The sequence below is a fragment of the Chrysemys picta genome, chromosome 6 (genome assembly GCF_011386835.1).
Source record: "Chrysemys picta bellii isolate R12L10 chromosome 6, ASM1138683v2, whole genome shotgun sequence".
NCBI classification, from domain to species: domain Eukaryota; kingdom Metazoa; phylum Chordata; order Testudines; family Emydidae; genus Chrysemys; species Chrysemys picta.
The window spans coordinates 86865103-86881783 of record NC_088796.1 but is presented as its reverse complement, the minus strand read 5'-3'; the positions used below and the strand labels follow the sequence as shown (position 1 = coordinate 86881783).

General features: G+C 44.3%; 1 protein-coding gene across 2 annotated transcripts in view; it reads left to right on the top strand.

Annotated features, from left to right (window-relative positions):
• LRRC2 (leucine rich repeat containing 2) overlaps window positions 1-16681 on the top strand; it is a 231570-nt gene that overhangs the window by 32339 nt on the left and 182550 nt on the right. The gene's annotated exons all lie outside the window — the stretch shown is intronic.

Below are 16681 nucleotides of genomic sequence, written 5' to 3'. Positions count from 1 at the left end.
AGATCTTAGTGACACAATAATAATGTATTATTTATTAGATTATAAAATGTGCATATCCCTAAATAAGTGCTTGTCTACATGTAGAGTGTCATGGGTTTAACTTAAGATGTGATTTTAAACAGATTTAGTTACACTTGTGCAAAAGGCCATGTAGACACACTTGTTTCTGTTTAAACCATGCTTTATTTTGGTTTAGTTTAAGGAATAGGTTTGAATGAAACTGAAATAATTCCACACAGGGATTTGCACCAGTTTGACTAAATGAGCGCAAGCGTGTTTGCAGAAGACCCTCCATGCTCTATATTAGTGGAGGCCTGTTGCACTTATTGGGTGTATACCTATCTTGAAGTGGTTTCCTGTTATTTCAGCTGCAGTATTGCCAACCAAAGCATTTATCATTCATGAATTCAGACCCCAATATTGTTGTTGCTTTAAAAATTATATGATTTTAAACAGTAATAAATTTGGAACTCTTTTTTGCTTTCTGGTGATTGAGCTTTCAAGGTTCATATTTTCCAACTTTTCTCTGCAACAACAAAGGCTAGAAACTTAATTTGTATTAAATGAAGGCTAAAATTCTCATGTTATCCAGGAGCGTAAGCTTTAACAAAAATCACAAACATCATGAGGTGTGCAGTAAAATTGCAAGAAGTAGAAACTCTGCAACTGTGCCTCAGAAATAAACCAAACATTTTGAAGTTTCCATTTCAAGTAAGTTAGTTAATATAATGGGGCCACTGAATTTCTGTTAAAAACAGGAGCTGGTGTGATAGTCTTGTCCAGTTTGTTTTTGCCTTCAGAGTTCACTGGTGAAAGAGAACCTATGTAAAGGAATAATAAGGAAGGAGAAATTTACAGTACTCACTAATCTCACAAAGCAATTCATTTTTCTTGTAATGATTCCCTCCCTAATTGACTCCCAAAATTGATCCTCTCTCTCACCATGATTCTGCTCTCTCACACATATACAAGTGGCCTATAAACAATGATCTTCATTAGCTTTCTGCATTTAAAAAAAGAAGTTTACAGCCTAAGGAGAGTCAAAGACTTGCAAATTGAAGTAATATTTGTTTCCATGAACTTTGACTCAGGATAATGATGGTAAACAATAATTAGTACCTGATATTTATAGATCTCAAACTATGGGCCACTTATGTGAGTGGTTCCATTCATTTCAATGGGATTAATCATCACAGATAAGGTGAACAGGCTCCTGCAAAGACTTAAGCACATGCTTAACTTTTCATACAGAGGAGTTCAACAGTGCGTATAAAGTTAAGCATGTTCATGAGGCCATGTCTACGTTATGGGCACTATAGTGTCAGGGCATAGCTACTGCACCATAGCTATGCCGCTGCAATCTCATGGTGTACGCATAGGAAAGTTTTTTCCCCTCTCTGTAGAAACTCTGTCTCCCCAAGCAATGGTAGCTTAGTTGACAGAAGCATTCTTCCATTGAATTAGCTGCATCTCCACCAAGGGTTAGGTCAGCATAATTATGGTGCTCAAGAGTGTAGATTTTTCACACCTCTGAGCACCAAAGCTATGTTGGCCTAAGTTTTAAGTGTAGACCAGAACTCAGTTTTTGCAGCACTGGGATCTTAGCCACTTCTGGGTGGAAGTACATAGCAAACATGCACCATAGCTCAGAACAGAAAGTGAAGAATAGCAAAGGAGTAAAGAAAGTGAAGAATGTATCTGAATGTCCAGGGAGAATTTTAGATAGGCAGAATGCAATTATTTGAGTGTGAATTCATCCGAGACGCTAGGCCTAACAGTCCTATCTCTTGTTAAAGTGTTAGAGGAGCGGTAATTACCACAAGCTGTCTTTGGTTTTACTTTTCTTCCTCTGAAAGAGGAAAATTCTGAAAAGCAGGATAACTATGTCAATGAGGGGGTGATTTTTACTGAAGTAATTATATCAGTACAAGCCCTAATATAGGCACAATTAGATCAGTATTAAGCTATTTTATATTTCCCTTCCTGTACTGAAATAAGCTGTACCAGTATAAAACACATTTATACTGAAATAACTCCTTGATGGTACAACTTTCTAATGTTAGAGAAGGTCTGAGGGCTTGTCTACACTTAAAAAGCTACAGTGGCACAGCTTCCCCATTGCAGCTGCACTGCTGTAGCGCTTCAGTGTAGACACTACCACGCTGATAGGAGGGATTCTCCCTTTGGCATAGGTAATCCACCTTCCTGAAAGGTGTAGCTAGGTTGACCGAAGAATTCTTCAGTTGACCTAGCACTGGACTTTAGGTTGGTTTAACTATTCAGCTCAGGGGTATGGATTTTCCACACCCCTGACTGACATAGTTAAACCGACCTAATTTTCTAGTGTAACCCGGCTTCTGAGTCCCTTTTTTTTGTGGTTTAACTTAATGCATTTTAGAAGTAGATTAAACTAAACCACACAAAAGGCATTTTGGATGCAGAATAAGAGCATCCACATGGGAAGCTAGTGGCAGAATTCTGCAATAGCTTATTCTGGGCTATTTCCTCATGTAGACAAGCCCTGAATCTCCTACTCTTGAAGATGCAAAATAATTATGTAGTGACTGTCACAAGCCCTCAACAACATATTGCTAATGGAATGGTTAATGTGAAGTGGTTGTGGTTAGCTAATGAATAAACTTTGACTGTTCCAGATATTTATTACATAGATTAAACTTTTTTTTTTTTGTATTTTCTCTTCTTTTGTTTGTAGCTTAAGTTTGCTTAGATCAGTGTCTGAAGGTTATTCATTTTTGACCAATTGATCAGACATTGTTTTCAGATATCTACATTTATTATAAAGCTTAATAAAAATAAAATTGAAAAACTTCACTGATGGATTTGTTGGAGATGCTGCTGATGATGTTAGAATGGAAAATGCATCTCCTTGTTTTCTCTTCTGAATTATGTTACATTTGATTTTAAATGCAGCAACATGGTGAAAGCTGACATTTCTGGAGGGGTTCAGTACAATTTAGCAGCTCGTTAAAAGCTAATAGCTCTAAGGTGTGCCTGGGACTAGCAAAACAATTAGCACCAGGAACCCTTGACTTTGCTATTGTTGGGGTCTATTATCATGTTGCCATTTCCTTGGTTGTATGAAACCAGTGTGGTTTCTCAGAGGCATAGATTAAATCTCAAGAGAATTACATCACAATAGTTAACTCATTCATTATTATTTCAGCTCCATCAGTACGAATTAATAGATTCCCTTAATGCACTTGCTTTTTAAATGAGTTTTACTGCTTAAGAAAGTATTTAATCTTCCCCCTCCTTTTTAGTGTGGATTTATTACCAAGGACACTATCAATTCAGTGTATTGCTATGGAATAGCAGCCTAATAGCAATGTAAATGTAAACTCTAATAGCTGCATTATAATCATAAACTTTGCATGCTGTACCCAGTTATTTGCATGAAAGCATAGTGTATAAAGGAAGTTTAAGTGGAACATGTTCTGAATATGTCAACTGGTGTCTAGAGAATCATAAGACATGCCCCTGCTTACAGAACACAAAAAGATCAAACAATTGAAGGATGATCTTATGACTGAATTTTAGGAAATTTGGGTTCTGTCCTTGGCTCTGATACAGATTTCCACTTTGACATTGGACAAGTTACTTCACTTTTCTGTACCTCAGTTTCCCATCTGTAAAACTGGGATAAAAATGCTTGCTTGCCTCACAGTGGTATTGTGAAGTGTCATTAATGTATGTGAAGTGATGTGCATCGTTAGAGAAATCTATAAATTAACAGTAGCTGGCAAATAAGTTGTATAAATCAGTGGTTCAAAAAACTTTTGTACTGGTGACCCCTTTCACATAGCAAGCCTCTGTGTGCAACCCCCCCCCCCCTTATAAAAATCTAGCTCATTTAAATTGCTTCTTATACAGAATTAGGTTCTGAAGGAAAGAGATGCTCATAAGCTGTTTAGGCCTCTTAAAGTTACCTTTTCGAAAAGCTGGTAAACCCCATTCACTTTCTGTGGGAGAGCTGATGTTTACCAGTGATTTAAATATCAGTTGATGCTTTATGGACAATGCAAATTCAAGCAAAAATTAATTGAATATTTACTAATAATTGATCAGAATAATAAATATACTAGTCAAGTTTCAATGGAAGGTATAAATGTCTTGTTTTTCAAAAGCTGACTGTGCTACAGAGAGGTCATGTACGGACCAGACAAAAAATAAAATGAGTGAACTTCCTGCTAATGAAACATTGCCCAAAGACCACTGGGATAGGGCTCAATTATGCCTCTGCAGAAACAGAGGGGAGGAGAGAAGGGCACATCATCTTAGCAATGGTGCCTTGGAGGCATATCTTTTACAGGTATAATGCCTCCTGTGGGCTGATGGAGCACAGTGCAAAGTAGGGAGGGCACTATGCCTTTAAAAGTAGTAGCAAGCCCAACATACAGTACAACCATTCCAGTGTGTAGAGAAGGGAGGAAGCTTGTGGCCACCCAGAAATGTTTTGTTACATGGAGGGCTTGATCTTTAAAGGAAAATCAGGCTCAGCACCCATCTGAGTTTTCCTCCCAGGTTATTGGACTTGTAGTACAGCGATCAGGTAACTCGCTATAAATTGGGACCAAAGCCTGCTGGGAAGAGGGAAGCAGTGCTACCCGGTGGAGAGGGAAAAGGGGGTAAAATTCTATAGGGACCAGGGCTTGGGCAATCCCTTGTTGAGAGAGAATCAGGGAATAAGCACAGGAAAGGCTCAGCTGAAGCCATGTGAGAAGGCCTGGAAGAAGACCTGGGGAAAGAGCAGCAGCACACTGGCAGGGGTTTACTTGGACTAGAGGTAGTGGGTATCCTCAGATGGTGAGGTGGATGTGCTAAGCACCTCTCTCTCTCTCGCTCTCTCTCTCTGGGGCTAGTCAACGCTGTACCCATCACTAGCCCACTCCACAATATGGGGAGAGAAATTGTACCTGGTCCTTGTGACAGTGTGTGCTCCCTCCCCAGTCTAATAAACTCACAATGGGAGTGGCATAATTTAGCCTGTAGCATTAGGAACCTTCCAGTTATTCACTGTCGGGTTCTACTTTACTAATTGCCTTTTAAAGTAAGTGAGTCAATGAGTCATAGTCACTTTACAAAGCAATTAAAAAGGATTAGAGTGTCCTAAAGAGGCAGATTATGTCAGAACATTATATTATATTACTTTCCTTATTACTGCACCATCACGGGGAGTACTACATTAATTAATTAAAAGTTGTAGTTTCCTCTTTAATTAAAATTAGTTTCTAAAGGTGAACTGCAAAACTTTTGGGAGGAAAAAAAGGAGGAAGGAAAAGAAGAATTGAAGGCATTATATAAAGTCATTAACTCTTACATCTATCACCTATGTCACTGAGTCTTTTTTTTTTTTTTGTAGTCTTTCACTATAAAACTTTACAGACAGATCACAGTTGTTAAAAATTGAGTTAGTTGACATGATGTTGACCATAACTTTGTATATAGACCAGGACAAGTCATGTTCCATATCATGTCAGCTAATTGTGATTAAACCCTAACGGTCTGTGTTGGTTGAAAAATCATGCACAACATCATGTCAGCTAACTTGATTCTTCATAGTCATGTTCAAACAATGTAAAATATTACAGTGTAGGCCCCTCCATCCTAACTGGGTGTATTTTGCATTAGAGAAGTGTCACTGAAGCAAGTGCCACTTTCTCCAAAGAGATGCCAGGATGAATGCTCAACTCTCACTCAGGAAAACAATCTGGATGTATCAGAGGCAGTTGCAGCAAAGCAACAGAGGGAGCCTCAGCAGCACATGTGGGAGCCAGGGACTGATACCACATGGATAGAGTTCTTGTCACAATAGTCATGCCCCTCCCAGTTATCTCTGGGAAGTCTGCTTTATTCAGTACTTGTGGCTGACGTTCACCAGGTTTTGAGACAGGGCCACAGCCAGACTCAGTGGGCTGAGTTTTAGTCTCATCTTGGGCTGAGAGGAAGGATATATATCTGAACGGCAAGTCTGAGGCCTGGTCCACACTAAGCCCCCAGTTCGAACTAAGATACGTAACTTCAGCTACGTGAATAACGTAGCTGAAGTCGAAGTATCTTAGTTTGAACTTAAAAGTACTTACCGTGGGTCCACACACGGCAGGCAGGCTCCCCCGTCGACTCCGCCTACTCCTCTCGCAGAGCAGGATTAGCGGCGTCGATGGCGAGCACTTCCGGGATCGATTTATCGCGTCTAGACAAGACGCGATAAATCGATCCCAGAAGATTGATTGCTGGCCGCTAAACCAGCGGGTAAGTATAGACGTACCCTGATATTCAGTCGTTCCAAAGAACAGATCTGAGCCTGAAAACTCATATGAGGAGTCCTACTGAAGCCAATAGAAACCCTTGTGTGAGTGAGAACTGCTCATGTGACTAAGGAGTTGCTAGAGGTGGCTTGTTCCAACACACATTTCCTTTTTTGCCTCTACCTGTTACAGCTTGCTGTGTAAGGACTGCACTGGATTGGGCTGGACTAAGAAGTAATTTGCTATTGGCTAGTCTGACATAAGTCTTCAAATCAAATCAAACAATGTGGAATCTTTGAAAAGACAGTGACCCGAGACTGACATGGTTTCATAGAAGTTTTACGTTATTTTCATTGGAGCTGGTGCATAGGGCTTTGGCAGGCATCCTGGCTCATATGACTGGCAAAGAGCTGTGGGGACCTTCTGGTTTTAGGTCACGGGACAGTGACTGAAGTGTTGTATCATCTTTGGGTTGGGTTTTTTTGTATCATTCCTTAGTGGGCAGGTGTCCCCATCACCAAACCAGAAGCCAAGATGGCCCAGGGTATTCTTATTGCCAGCCTCAGAATAGAGGCTAAAGACTAAATGGATGTGGAAATGAAGGCACCCTTTTGTGCCGATGGGTTGGTCACTCAGGGTTTAAGAATATCGACAGTGTGGTATGGAAACTTGGAGGGCTGCTGTCCATGCTTTAACTTTTCTGTGGAGAAAGAACTTTATTTTTCAGGCCTCTCAAGTCCACGCCTTCATAAGCACTAAATTTACCTTTTAAAAAGAGACCGATCAAGATTTTCATAGTGATTCTGGGTGATTCATTTGTCGGGTGCTCAACTTGAGATTCCTTAAAAGGTCCTTTACTTACAGAAAGTACTTAGCACCTCAACATCCTCTGACTATCAGCACCCTTCTAAAGGTATTTCAAGTTGGCCACCCAAAAATGGAGGCATCCAGAATGACTAGTCACTTCTGAAAATCTTGGCCATTAGTGCAAATAAATATTTAAAAGATGTAGCAGCTGGTCAGCTAGCCTGTGAACATTGTGCGACAACCATTTATTTCTTCCCATACCTTGAAATTGGAAAATGGGCTGATTATTCAGTAATGCATCTCCTCTACTAACAGGTGTACGCGCTGTCTGTAACTAAGTTTATGGGCCAATCAGGTGATTTTGAGTCAGCTGCTCTAACTAGCACTGGTTGAAAATTTTCCAGCAAAACTTTTTCCAATGGAAGATTGGCTTTTCAATTAACTCTCCCCCTCATCCCACCCCAAGTGTCTCCTTTCCTCAAAACTGTTCAATTTTCTGGCCAAAAAATGAAGTTGGGCGTTGGGGCTTTGGTGAGAAGTTGAAATTTTCCACGTTAAAAAATAAATAAATCAATTTTCCAGTTAGCTCTAGGACTAACCAATGTAGCACAGAAGCAACTCCAGTCCCCTCAATGAGACTGATGTGGGGTGACTGCTCCCCTCTGTAAATGTGAGTCTGACCAAATAGAGTAACCTTTAGTCTAGTGGTAGCAAACTCAACAGTTCCAAGTAGCTGCGGGAGAAACAATCTGGATAAAATAAGAACCTTCACCTCCACATTTGAGTGCAAAGCCAAATCCTTTGTGTGAGATTCAGGAAACATTTTACTAACTCTTTTTGTAAATCACTTCTTGGTCTGGCCACACTCTGAGCTTTCTGGTTCCATGCTGAGCCTGACTTGTGACTCTGAATGCTCTCCTGGCTGACATTGCAATGGTGGAAGCTGTGTGCTGGCAAAAGTGCTATCTGTAAAATTTTCTAGCGTAGGTATGGCCCAGATGGACCCAAGTATGTCTTAACTCATTTGTACTGAGGAGCTGGAGACTTTTATTTGCATTCCCTTGAGCTTGAGTTTAATGAAGTTATAAAAAAGGAGATCAAGGTCAGCTTAATTATAAGAATAATTTGTGATGTCCATAACCTATTTGTAAAGGACGATGGTTGTGGGCTGCATAAAACAGCCTCTACCCAGTGATAACAGCTTCCTGATTTAATCCATTTAGCATGAAAATAATTGGGGTGAGTGAACTGGCTTGGCAAAAGATAATAAACAATGAAAATTTTCACTCAGTTCCCCAAACAGATGCCTACATTGAGTCTTCTTTGCAGATTTAGTTTGGATCAATGTGTATAAGTTACCATATATCTTCTAAATGTATAAATCATGGTGGGTTTATTTAGCTGCTTTGCACAGAACTGTCTCAAGGGCTCTGTGTCTGTCATGGAGGTCGTGGAAGTCACAGATTCTGTAACTTTCCACGACCTCCGTGACTTCTGCAGTGGCCAGTGTGGCTGACCCCAGGGCCGTCCACACAGCTGTCTCCAGTGCCAGCTGCTCAGATGGCCCTAGGGACAGCCTCACCGGCCACTGTTGGAGCGGCTCTGCAGCCAGCCACTGCTGGAGAGGCTTTGCAGCCAGTCGCTGTGGCTCGGGTGGCCCCGGGCCAGCCACATCAGCCGCTGTTCAGGCGGCCCCAGCAGTGGTCCTTGGCCCTGCAGCCCCAGGCAGCTGGTGCCGTGGGCCCCAGGTGCGCCTCACCCTGGATGCACCCGCCGCAGTGCCCCCTCCTCATCCACAGTCCTGTCCCCCCTGCAAGATTTAGTCACAGGTATAAGCCGAGGACAGGTCACGGCCATGAATTTTTGTTTATTGCCCGTGACCTGTCCGTGACTTTCACTCTAAATACCCATGACTAAAAAGTAGTCTTATTAATAATATTGTTGTCCCATAAAACAGTGTCTGGAAAAGAACTACCTGAGTAAGCATAGTGATTAAAACTGTGCAATTTGGTTTTGTTACCTACCCAAAACTGTTGCCAAGCTCACTAAGAATTTGTCTACACTGGCAGAGTTACAGCGCCGACAATTACAGGACCGATCAGAGAGCACTGAAGGGAAACTGCTGCACTTGCAGTGGTATTTGGAGTGGTGCACTCTGGGCAGCTATCCCACAGAGCATCTCTTCTTCTTCTGCCTCTAAGCATTGTGGGAAGATGGAAGGGGTCGCAGGGCATCCTGTGTCCTATTCCAAAGCCCCATGATGCATTGCTTTGCATCCCAGCGATCCCTGTGCTTCTGTCCACATTCGGCATCATCTTTCAACGGCAGCTCGTGGGCACAGCACCGGAGCTGCAGTTTGCCTCCCGCGCCTTGTGGTAGGTGTTCCGCAGCTCCTTCACTTTGACCATGCGCTGCAATGTGTCCTGGTCATGGCCCCTTTCTGTCATGCATCGTGAAATCTGTCCGTAGGTATCATAATTTCTATGGCTGGAGCGCAGCTGGGACTGTACAGCCTCCTCCCCAAATGCTGATGAAGACCAGCAGCTCGGCATTGCCCCAAGTCGGGGATCGCCTGGTGCATGGAGCAGGCATGGCCACCTGGAAAGATGCGCTGAGACCACTGCACGCATCACCGAGCAAACAGGAAGAGGACTTTTAAAATTCTCAAGGAATTTAAGGGGTGGGGATGATGGTTAATCACCTGAGGGCAGGGCAGTAGAGTTCAAACCGATGACCTGAGAGGCCAGAACAAGCATTGTGGGACACCTCCCGGAGGCCAATCTCAGCGCTGTAATTGACCAGGGTGTCTACACTGGCACCATGGCTCTGTACACCTGGCACAGAAAGCTCTACGCCTCTCGTTGGGGTGGTTTTTTACAGTGCTGTAGCTGCACAGTTTCTGCGCACTAAGTGGCTTGGCAGTGTGTACACCTCGGGAGTTACAGTGCAGAAAACTGCTTTACTGTGCAGAAACTTGCCAGTGTAGACAAGGCCTAAATTTCTTCAAATGTTTTTGCAAGGCCTGGGCTAACTTTTGACTGTGCTTGGGCTGATTTGTGCTTTTCAAGGGCTGGGGGGCGAGAAGGAGAGGAGCTTGCTAAAGTAGGCGGTTTTAGATTGATTCAGCTGAGGGGTGGGGAATGCCAGGTGGAGTGGTCATAGCTGATGTTTGCTTGGAGTTTGGGACCTAAATAACCTATATGAATTAGGTGCTAGGCACTTTTATGGCAGCTTAAAGCAGCTATAAACCCAATTTAACCCCACTTGTGAGGATTCTGTCTGAATAGGGCAATTCTTCTGTAGCCATTGTACTGGCTTCTATATCTTCCCTCTACCCCACTCACTGGTCTACAGGTGATGATGTAGGAGATTTGGCAAACTGGCCATTGCTGGGACACCCCTGTCACTGGTTGATATTTGACTGCCAGAATTGCCTGTTTAGGCTGTGACAGCTGGGCATAAGGTTGGAGTAGCTAGGCTTCCTGCTGACCTTGAGATCAGGGGAGCACACAGGTAGCTTATAATCATATCTGTTCCTGGTCTTAGTATGAGCACAGCTTGGCTAGACTAGAAAACCTGTCCTGTTGGGTTCATTTGAACCCAAGACTCGGGTTGTGAACCTGTGTGAACTGAAATTAAGAAAAAGCCTTGTACCACTGATCTCTGCAATCTGAAACTGCGAAGTTTCACAGAGTGAAACCTAAGAGTGGGGCAAAGCCCTGTGTAATAAGAGTCCGGCAGGGCATGGAAAATATCAGGGGGTAGGGAAGAGAATCCTTAGTTTACAAGCAGCCAAGCCGTCCGCACACCAAGGCCACAGGCTGCAATGCAGGCCATTGAGAAGAATAGCCAATGCTCTCTGTTACACTGTATATAGGGCTTTTGTGTTACTGAATCTTAGTATTCCCATACATCTGTAGTTTCCGGTAAAGATGAAGCGGGGAAAAGGAGTTTCAGTAGGCCTCTGGCTGGCTGAGTTTCTTTTGAAATGATTACTTTAATGCTGCTGGGATTGTATTATTGATGATGCATTAGGGTGCCTGGAGCATTGACTAGATGGCTTCATTTTAAATCTAAATAAGTATTGCATGGTCCCATTGGTCAACCACATTGCATGCCTGTCCACATAGCTCCTTCTGGTGGTGGTGGAAGCTCAGGCTATCAACTGAGATGTCATTTGTAATTGCATAGCATGGTGCCTGGCCCCACAGCACAGAATCTCCACTGCTATTGGCTTCCTGCACAGCTGAGCCTTGGCTTTGAAGTTAATTCTGTGGGCATGTAGGCTGCCCCAGGATTTGACTTTCAATGCATACATTGCATATTAATAACCTGCAAACAGTACAAAGATTATACAAGCTGCTTTCTGTTTGCTTTTCTTTATGAATAGACTACTTCCTTTAATAGACTACCACCTCTTCCTTTAAAAACACCAACTAAAACAGTAGATGCCGCTTATATGTTTTGAAAAAACAGTATTTAATTTAAGTAAATCAAATCAAATAAAGAGCATATTCTTTCTCCTGTTGGGTTCTGATACATTCCTTCTAATTACAATAATCTTAAATGACATGACACATTATTTGGACATGAAATGAACTATGAGATAGTGTAGGATTAGAGCGACATCAAAGCCCTGATTGATTTTCAACATTATGCAAAGCCTCTCATTTTCCTTTTGACTCAGAGCGCCATGCAGATTATAGATTGTATTCAGTAATCATAGGAGTGCTGTTCTTCCCTGGCCATGGATAAATCTGTATCAGCATTCCCCTTATAAACCCCTAGTTTCAAAGGGCTTTATAGTTTGTCCATAAAAATTTGTTCTGTGATGGAATTTGGTATTAAGGTCTCATCCCAGGATCAGAAGAATTTTTCTTTAAACATTTGATTACTGTTTGCCATTTCTGAGATGCTGTCTCAGTTTTAAAATGGTAGAACTCAGTTCCTTAAAGTGCTCCCCACTCCTACAATTCAAAAACAGCTTTATTTTCCAAAGTGAATGTTGACAGGTCATTATTAGACTGTTCTGTGGATTTGTGCCTTTCATTTCCTAGGCAGTGAGGGGTCAGGAGGGTCAGAGAAACAATGCACTCAGCTCCCAGAGTGAACTTCACCTAACAGTGACTCCTGCCACCAAGGTTACTTCACTCAGCTCTCGTGGACAGAAGAATGATGGGATAAAGCAAAGCCCTGTTTTCAAGCAGGAGGGAGAAGGGGATTAAAGTACACTTCTCAGGAAGGTGTAGGCATTCTTTAGGCAGGCTGAGCCAAGGCCATGCACATTGTTTTCACAAGTAAGTCAGCAAATGGTTAGGAGAGATTGGGTTTGTGAGGAAAGTCCTGGGGGTAAACTGGCTGGATTGCAGTAATAAGCAGTGGTGGAAAGGGTGGTTATGTTTACTCATAAACAAAGAGCAAACTGTATGATGACATTTACTTTATATTGAGAAACAGCAAGTCAAGCGAGAACAAAAGTAACATCTCTGTGTGAGAACACACTGTGTGTGTCCTCTCCGTGGCAGACTGCACAGAAATCTGCTGCTCAAAATGGCTGCCAGCAGCTGCAGACAGCAAACTTCTAGACATGTAAAAGTGCTGTACACAGACAACAAGTTATAATATTTGTAAGCTACACATAGCACAGCTGTCTGCATTGAGACTTTCCCTTTAGGTGCAATGGGCCTAATTCTGAGCCCATTGAAGTCAATTGGCATCTTTCCATAGCCTTGAATGGGCTTCAGATCAGGCCCCATGTGAAGTTGTTGCATCAGCCCAGAAGAATCTTTGGGATTGTTCTAACAAGTGCTGTTTGCAGGATGTGAGAAGGTTTGAGCAAAATAAGGGCTGTTTAATGCTCACTGGGGTGTTGTGTAACTCTCAGCTGTAGGGTGACCAGACAGCAAGTGTGAAAAATTGGGACGGGGATGGGGTGTAATAGGAGCCTGTATAAGAAAAAGACCCCAAAATCGGGCCTGTCCCTATAAAATTGGGACATCTGGTCACCCTACTCAGCGGTGGTCTTGCACAGATTATAAAATGCCCCCAAAGAAACGGTACCATATATACTCGTTCATAAGCTGAATTTTTTTAGTAAAAAAGGAAGCACCAGAGAGGGGGGTCAGCTTATGAACAGGTATAGAGAGGGAGAGGTGGGACACAGCCCCCTCCTCCCCCCAACAGAGGGAGCAAGGAGAGGCAGCACAGCCAGAAGGGAAGAGGCGGGGCCAGAGTCTCTCCGCTTCTGGCCACGCTGCTCTCCCCCCAGCCTCTGAAGCAGCTGCAGCTCCGGGTCTGGCAGGCTGCAGCCGTGCCGCTTGGCCCTGCCCCCAGAGCAGGCTGTGGCCGTGCCGCCCGGCCCGTTGGAGCATGCTGCGGCCGTGCTGCCTGGCCCAGCCTGCTGGAACATGCTGCGGCCACACTGCTTGGTCTGGCCTGCCAGAGCAGGCTGCAGCCACGTTGCCCAGCCTGCCGGAGCAGCTCCAGCCAGGCCAGACACATCCTCCCCTGCCCCTCCCCAGATAAGGTGGATAGGGATGGGATGGGGAGGGGTGGGGTCATGTAGGTGGTGAGCTCAGGGGTTACCCCCCTGACCCCCAGCTTCTCCCCCACCAAAATTTCCCCATCAGTTGCTGTCCCGGCCCGTGAGGGTAAGCAGCTGGCGCGCCGGGACTCTTTGTTTACTTAGGTTTACCTCCATGCCTGTAAACAAACCATGTCGCTTGAGGTAAACAAACCATGTCGGCCCACCAGCGGCTTATCCTGATGGCTCGGGAGCCAAAGTTTGCTGACCCCTGAATTATAGGGTCGGCTTATGAATGGGTCATAAACATTTTCCATTTTTACTTATCCATCTTGGCGGGGGGTCGGCTTATAAATGAACTGGCTTATGATCGAGTATATATGGTAGTTAACTTAGGGTGCACAATTATACATTTAGGAGCTCAAACAGATGCTTGAGGGATGATTGGAGTACTCTGATGCAAAATGGTTGACCAAGTTTGAAAATTGGTCCCAAAGACTTAAGGTTTTATCCTGCAGACCAACTTCTGTAAAATGGGGCCCTTAATGTGTATGTGCAACAGGTGGACCAACACAAGAGTGGTGATGCCTTTCAGAGAACACAGGTGTAATAAGTAGGGATGAATGGGCCAGTTCAAAATAACACTAGTCCTGAATCTTAGTCCTTCAAATGAACCACATCCAAGCCCTGTTAGTTTCAGATATTACCACTCCCTCCAAAATCTTTGACTGCCCTTCTAAAAATTATCTACCCTGCTTCTTTAAATTTAGTCATCTGGCCTGGATCTGGTGAGTCTTCTTGTTCTTTACCCCTCTCCCCGCATAGTTTTGCTTCCCAAGAATCCCCTTCCCAATTCACTCCTGATGATATGTTCACTAGATCCCACAGTCTCGGATGGTCCTGGGCCCTGAATGGTTTTATTTTTCAAATCTCAAGCTTCAGGTCTTCTCTGGATTATCAGAGAGTGGTGGTTGTTGTATGAACAGAGGCAATGTGATCCAATGGCCAGGAAATTGGATTGGGGCTTGGTACTTGGACTGGCTAACACAACTGTGCCACTGACCTTGGGCAAGTCATTTCACTTCTTTTGCCTCTGTTTTTCCCTCCTGCTCTTTCTGTCTTGCCTATTTAGATTGTAATCTCTATGAAGCAGGGACTGTCTCTTACTAAATGTATGGATAGTGACCAGCACAAAGAGGATCCTGATCTTGGTTGAGGTTTCTGTGTGCCACTGTAATACAAATAACTCCAATACTTTAACACTGTATAGAATATCTAGTAAGACTCATGATGATGAGTGACCTGCTTATCTTTGAACTGGGATGGAGCTCAGTCTGTCTTTCTTTCTTTTCTTTAGGTAGTGCTGCCACTATTAGAAGAAAAACCCCAAACAAACACAATTAGCAGGACACAAAGGAATCACACAGGGCATGGTATGTGTCACCAATGGATGTCACTGTGAAGATATACTCCACTTGTGAAAGTCTGAGGGCACTCCGCAGTAGCTGGACATACCCTTCATTAAGGGTATGTCTACACTGGCAAGTTTCTGTGCCACAAGTTATACCACTTCCATTAAAATGCTGGAATTAAACTGCTGTTGCATGTCCACATTGTGCTCCTTGTGATGCTGGAGCGCATTCACATTAGCAGTTCTTGCAACGGCAAAGGCAGCAGTGCATTGTGGTAGCTATCCCACGGTGCAACTGGCCGCAGGCTGCTTTGGGAAGGGTTTGCAATTCCTCATGGGGCAGGCACAGCGTCATATGATGCAGGTTTCCCAATCCAATTGTTCCATGGGCATCCTACTCAGGAGCGCCACCAGCTCTTCTGCCACCCTAGGTGGCAGAAGGTCCCGCCCCGAAATGCCGCCCCCCACAGAGGCAGCGAAAGTCCCGCCGCCAAAATACCGCCGCGGTCGCCGCCCCCCAAATTGTAGTGCCCTAGGCGACCGCCTAGGTTGCCTAATGGGTTGCGCCGCCCCTCATCCTACTACGTTGCCAGCTGCTTTTCAACTGAAGTGGGGGTAGGGGGAGAGTGTGTGACAGGGAGTGTATGTATGGACGGGGGGGAGAGAGACAATGTGTTTTGGGGGACAGACAGTGTGTCAGAATGCTGTCTTGTAAGTTCACACAGTGGCAGGAAGCAACCAGTTCTGAGGCATGGGGAGGGGAAAACTCGGACATCAACCCCCGCTTCCCTTTCTGGGCTCTCTACACAGCAATCTCTCTCTCTCTCTCGCGCGCGCGCACACACACACACAGGCCGTGGCTACACTCGAAACTTCAAAGCGCTGCTGCGGGAGCGCTCCCGCGCCAGCGCTTTGAAGTGCAAGTGTGGTTGCGCGCCAGCGCTAGGAGAGAGCTCTCCCAGCGCTGCAGGTACTCCACCTCCACGAGGGGATTAGCTGGGGCACTGTTTACACTGGGGCTTTACAGCGCTGTAACTTGCTGCGCTCAGGGGGGTGTTTTTTCACACCCCTGAGTGAGAAAGTTGCAGCGCTGTAAAGCGCCAGTGTAGCCATAGCCAGAGACACCTGCCTCTGTGTTCAACAACATGAGCATTCCACAGTAATGGTTTGCTTTGTGTCCCAGAGCAGATCAGTACAGCACCCAACGGCTGTCAGAAACAGTGCTTTGAAAGGGGAGGGGCGCATGTCTCTGGGGCAGCTGAGCTCAAAACAATGAGCTGAGCAGTCACTTGAGGCATTACGGGACAGCTCCAGAGGCCAATTACAGCGCAGAAAGCAATCAAGTGTCTACACTGGCAATAGAGCGTTGGAGCAAATAGCCTTACAACTCTCGTCGAGGTGGGTTTTTTGCAGCACTGCAACTGAGGAGTTTCTGCGCACAGATTGGCCTGACAGTGTGTACACGTCTGCAGTTTGAGCGCAAAAAAACTGCTTTACTGCGCAGAAACTGCGTAGACAAGCTCTAAGGAAACTGTGCTGGGTCAGGTTTGTGAAAGTTCTCCCAGTCCCATTTGGACCCGCTGAAAAACTGACACTACTGTATTAGCAAGAAAGAACTCTGCTCTGGTTCCAGTAAGTCATTCAGGTTCAAAGTATTGCATAAACAAGCACAAC